The sequence below is a fragment of the Microtus ochrogaster genome, chromosome 2 (genome assembly GCF_000317375.1).
Source record: "Microtus ochrogaster isolate Prairie Vole_2 chromosome 2, MicOch1.0, whole genome shotgun sequence".
Lineage (NCBI taxonomy): Eukaryota > Metazoa > Chordata > Mammalia > Rodentia > Cricetidae > Microtus > Microtus ochrogaster.
In genome coordinates this window covers 67,114,295-67,120,658 of record NC_022010.1, presented here as the reverse complement: position 1 = coordinate 67,120,658, position 6,364 = coordinate 67,114,295, and positions in this window count along the sequence as shown.

The window sequence follows — 6,364 nt, the reverse complement described above, 5'->3', positions numbered from 1 at the left end:
ACACCTCTCTGAGGCTTGCTTGCTACCCTCTTCAGAATAAACTGTGCATACAACTGGAAAACAGCCAGATTAGCTAAATGGACACTTGATCTCACAGAGACCCCCTACATGTGTATTAAAACATTTAAAAAACAAAACCAAGAACTCAGTGTCAGTTGCTGAGAGGACAAAGAGCAACAAGTGTGTTCCCGTGGAAGCACAGAATAGTGGAACCATTAAAAAAAAAAGCAACAGTACAGCATCTTTTTATAAAGTTAAAGTTTATAGGTAAGCACATTCACGTGCCTATATTAATAAGACCCATAAGTTGCCTAGCTGTTTTCTCAAGGGATAGGAAACTCATGTTCAAATAGAAAGCTGCACATATATGTCTATAGCAACTTCTGTTATATTTACCCCAAGCTGTAAGAAACCATGTTGTCCTACATCCATTGAAACATTGAACTGTGCCATACTCATATAATGGAACAAATAAAAAGAAACAAGGAACTGGTTTCCATAAAGAGACATGTGCTCATAACAAATAGGTGAATGGTAGCTGCATTCTGCTAACATAAAGAAGCCATGCTCAAAGGCCACATGTGATGTGGGAGTGTCATATATCAATCTGTTGATTTCATTGGTTGAGCAATAAAGAAACTGCTTTGGCCCTGATAGGTTAAAACATAGGTGGGAGGAGTAAACAGAACAGAAGGCTGGGAGAAAGAAGCTGAGTCAGGAGTCGCCATGATTCTCCTACTCCAGGCAGATGTAGGTTAAGATCATTCCTGGTAAGCCAGCTCGTGGGCTACAGCAGATTATTAGAAATGTGCTAGTACAGGTGTGCGAGCCAGCCTAAAAGAGGCTAGATAGAAATGGGCCAAGCGGTGTTTAAAAGAATACAGTTTCCGTGTAATTATTTCGGGTAAAGCTAGCCGTGTGGGCGGCCGGGTGCCAGGGACGCAGCCTGCCGCTCCTATTTCAACACACATGCTGTTAGTTTATTCGTATGAGTGCTGGAAAAGGCAGAACTGTAAGGACGAAGAACAGATTCGTGGTTGCTAGGGTACTGAGACAGGAGATCTGACCATAGTAGAGAAGCACAAAACAATGCTCCAGCTGACAGAACTGCTGTGTGTGATGGGAGAGGGACACTGGACACTGACTGCCACTGGACGTTGACTGCCACAACCAGTCTTAACTCGATGATTCTTCAATGCCCGAGGCATTTTGTTTATCACAACTAGGGGTTTGAGTGTCTACTGAGTAGAGATCTGGGATGCTTATTAGCATTCTGAATGGAACAGATGGCCCCTTCCCCACAACAAAGAACTATCCGGCCCTAAATGTGCTAGAGTTCAAAGCTGAAATCTATACATAGTCAAACTTCACACCCCTGTCCATAAAAGCAGTAGAATTGGACTCAGTGGGTTAATAATAAACAAACAAACAGGACATGAAGTTGGGAGGAATATGTATTGTTAGAGGCCACTTGTTTGTTCCCTGCTGCTCAGTCCTGAAATAATCATATTAATTAAATATTAATTAGCCATATTAATTAAATCACTGTATGGTCAATCACTATAGCATATTCCTAGCAAGCTCTTACATAGTAAATTAACCCATTTCTATTATTTTATATTTTACCATGAGGGTTGAGGCCTACTGACAAGGTTCCAGCTAGTAGCTCGCATCTTTCTCCTCTGGCAGCTACATGGCATTCCCTGACTCTGCATTCTTTCTCCCAGCATTCAGTTTAGTTTTCCCTGCCTAGCTCTGTTCTGCCCTGCTATAGGTCCAAAGCAGTTTCTTTATTCATTAATGGTAATCACAGCATGCAGAGGGGAATCCCACATCAAATACATGCTGGAGTTCTAAGGAAGTTGGAAGACTTGTGGCAGCATAGATATAATCAAAATATATTATATACATAAAGGACATTTTCAAAGACTAAATAGAAATATTTTTAAACCTCAAGTGGTCATACAGAGTAAATATTAACATGTGAAGAAAAACATATATCAACCAGAATGTCAAAAATGCACCAACTAGATATGGACATAGATTAAAGTACAGGTCATTTCAAGAACATTATGGTGAGTATCTTAATCAGAAAACATGGCAAATTTCTTCATGTATCTTAGTATCTTACAATAAAGCTTCATGATATTATCCACAAGCCCCTTTCACATATTTTTTGTGTGTTTCTTCCTAGGTTTCTGTCTACACTAGGTTTTATTTTGTAAAAGTTTTAATAACCAACACTCCTATTGTAGGATCATTAATTATTATAGACATGTCAGCTTCCAGAATACATTTCCAACATAGAAGAACAGAAGTAGAATTTACTATCTTGCCTCAAACAAACCAACCTGACAGAATCCACAAAACTGAGTTTAAAGACACTGGATTCCAGGCAACCAGAAGTACTCCCTGAAATGGAGAATAACAGAAAATAGCCATACAACTTCTCAAGTTTACTATCTTGAAAGACTTAAGGAGGGAGACCCTAATTATCCTACTTATCCCAGTGGATGCCCTGAAATAAGGAGTTCAATGATAACAGAGCAGCTGGAATTCCTTGGCCAGAGCACCAGAGTGAAGATAGCATCATAAAGATAGACTCCTAGAGATCTTCATGAAGTCCCAGTTGTGTGTTCCAGAGAACACTAGGTGTGTGCATGTGAAGAAACCATCAAAAAGACCAAAAGAATTATTTGAAAGCATACAAGGGAATTGAGTCCAGGACTAACACAAGGCAAAGGACAGTGTATTTTCTTGCAAGATGGATTAGGAAATCGAAAATTTATGGGTACTGGGGTAGCATATTGAGGATATTTGTAAATGGGTAATGGAGATTTATTAGACATGGATGAACTGCTCTAGAGCCACCTGATGGGCCATTGAAGAAAACTCTGAAGAGATGAAACTGCTTCTTCTTTGTGCTCAAAAACAAATACAAAGCAAACAGGACTACAGGTGGAGGACACTGCTGGCCCTCTATGTTGGTGGTTCCCAGGGGCAGGGCTAACACCCAGTGTGCTATATGGAGGAGACAAAAGGGAAACTCATGCACTAATTCCAAGTCCCAAAACAGTCCTTCATCTTCTTCCTATCCAGAATTCTTCCTTTGTTTGTAGAACTGTGGCCAGGGTTGTTTTGTTTTAGCCCCAAGGAGCACTAGAAGGCCTGGACACTACTTAACGGCTATCTTGGTTATCAACTTGACCTCATCTAGAATTAACTAAAACCCTAGTAGCTGGGTACATCTGTGGGGTATTTTTCTCCTTAATTAAATCCTTTGAAGTGGGAAAACTCACATTAAACTTGGATCTTTGTGGTGGAAAGATCCACCTTTAATCTGAGCCACACCTTCAGGTGGCAGACTTTATAAAGGACATGGAAGAAGGAAGCTTGCTCTCTTTGGTCTGTTTGTTCTTGCTCTTGTTGGCAAGTCCATTTCTTCCCTGGCATTGAAGCCTACTTGTTTGGGATTCTGACATAGACTGAAAACCAGCAGGAACATCCCAGCTTTATGCACTGAACAGCATACTGGGGATTCTTGGACCTTCCTTCCATTGATAAACAGCCATTGTTGTACTAGCAGGATTGCAGCCTGTAAACCATTCTAGTAAAACACACACACACACACACACACACACACACACACACACACACACACACACACACTGATACAGAGTTTCTTGCTGGTGGAAAGTGAGAACTATCTTCACACCTATTCACGTCACAGAATCTTTCATGTGATTTCAATCTGACACTGGAAGAACCAGCCCCTTTATGTTGTCCCCAACACATTTTCTAAAATCATATGAGTTTTGTTCTGTCTTGTTGACCTCTTTATTTCTTCCACAGACTACAGTAGAGTGCTTCTTGGAGGTGACAGAAATACTTTGTATGGCAACAGGGGAAGGTTTGTCAGGTTGTCTGTGGTCCCTGAGAAAATATGAGGTCTGTGCAAAGATACAGAGACTTAGGTTGCAATGTGTCACCTGAGTAAGGGCAAGTAGCCAGTTTCCTAGGTTGAACTCAAAGCAAACAAGCCAGTCAGTCCCACCCATCTTTAACATAGCTGACATTTTCATTGTTCAGATGCCATCCTAGGGCAGCAGGTCCTTAATCTGAACTAAAGGCACATTTGTTCTCACTCTGTCCAGTTAGGCAGCTTTGTCCCCTTCCTGGCAAGAACATAGACTCCACTCTGGATTTCAATTCTATCTACTACTATGGCTCTCTGTAGAAATATTCTTAACTTCTCTGAGCTTTGGGTCAAAGAGTGATAATAACTTCTCAGTAGGATTATCAAGATATTAAAGTAAGTGTCAAGCATTGGAGTGTTGTAGATGGAAGCCGCTTGTTTGTTTCCGGCTGCTCAGCCCCAAAGTAATCACACAGAAACTATATTATTTAAATCACTGCTTGGCCAATAACTTAAGCGTATTGCTAGCTAGCTCTTATATCTTTGGTTAACCCATTTCTATTAATCTGTGTATCACCACGTGGCTGTGGCTTACCAGGTAAAGTTCTGTTCAGCGTCCGTCTCTGGCAGGACTACGTGGTATCTCCTTGACTCTGCCTCCTTTCTCCTAGCATTCAGTTTAGTTTTCCCCAACTAGCTCTGTTCTGCCCTGCTATAGGCTGAAAGCAGTTTCTTTATTCATTAAGCAACAAATGCAACTCATATACAGAAGGACTTCCCATACCATTGGAGATAGTGCAAGCGCTCCATAAATGTTGTGATCTACCATATTTAATAGGTAAACAAGAAAGTTCAGTTCTTGGTAAGTTGGGGCTTCATTGTTGTAAGCCTGTTCTGGGCTAGTGCCATCTATGATCGCCATGATGTTCATGTGCAGCGTCTCAAAAGGAGTCAGAAGTAGCATGGAGGCATGGAAGGCTCTGAGCTGGGATGTTAAATTCCCTAATGACAAAGACCATATCTTGCATATCTTCTGTATTCTTTATAAAATACTCCTTACTCAAGTATTTCTTTTATTAAAAAACTCTCCATCCACAAATCAGAAGAGGGGAATCTCTAGCTAGTACATGAGCCCTGTCTTTCTTGGAAATTCAACTACAGGTTGACACTAACCCAAGCAGACTAATCAATCATCTGACAATTTAGAAGTAACACACCATACATAGGTCATCTGTTGTGAGATATTAAAGCATTCTGGATTGGGGCAGGTGTTGGTACCATGGTAACTTTGGTAGAAGCAAACGTTACACAGGAATGAAATCAGGATCCTGTACTGAAGTGAGAAAAAAGTGAGGGGGTCAACAGAGAGCACAGATGAACAAATGGATAAGGAAAGAGAAAAAAGGAAAAAGGGAAGGGGAAGCTTAGGTGTGAGGGAGAGAGAGAAAGAGAGAGACAAAGACAGAAAAAGAGAGAGATTTGGAGGACAGACTTTCCAGGGAAGGGTGAGATAACATCTGGGGTTGAAGATGACTCAGTGGTTAAGAACGCTTGCTGCTCTTGCAAGGTTCCCAACACCTACATAGCGGCTCACAGCCATCCCTAACTTCAGTTCCAAAGGATCCGACACTCTCTTCTGGTCTCTACAAGTGCCAGGCACAAACACAGTGTACTTACATATATAGAGTCAAAACACTCATACACATAAAATAGAAATAATAATGTTAAATGACGGTGTGGAACCCATGAACTAGAATGGTTACCCTAGATAGCCCTGCTGTGGAACTGTACCCACCTCTGCTATGCTTGCAGCAGAAGCCACTCTTTAATCCTGTCTGATGGTGATCCTGCTTTTGCTACAGACCTTCTAATAAACCCATGTAAGTTCTATCCCTTGGCCACTCTCATCTGTCCCCTCGGCACGCACTACAAAGGGACAGATCCTGAACTGTCACAAAAATCACACTTAAAAGTAAAAGTTCTGTGTGTGTGGCAAAGGAGTTACACAAAGTTTTGCTCAGCAAAATCTGGAATTATAAGAACACTGCACTGGGATGGGGGAAAGCAAACAAGTTTGTCTGAAATTACTTGGTAGGTACCTTTATCAGAGGTTCCATCAGCAACATGGAATGCTCACTCGCGCAGCTGACAGTGTTCTGTTTGGATTCATGGGTGGCTTATGCCAAATTAAAATCCCATAAATGTCTGGTTGATATAGGAGTAGAGCAATTTAGGGAGGTGATAATTTAGGGAGTTGTTGGGTGTTACATCTAAGCCCAACAGCCAAGCTTGTCACCATAAGAATGTTGAAAAAATGCATTCAGGAAAACAATTCTGGCATATTTGAAAAGTACCATAGTGTCTGTCTTCTGAATGCCAGAGGGAAGTGTGCAAAACACTGATATTTTATGAGCTTCTATCATTTTAATAAGGATAATATTATCTCAG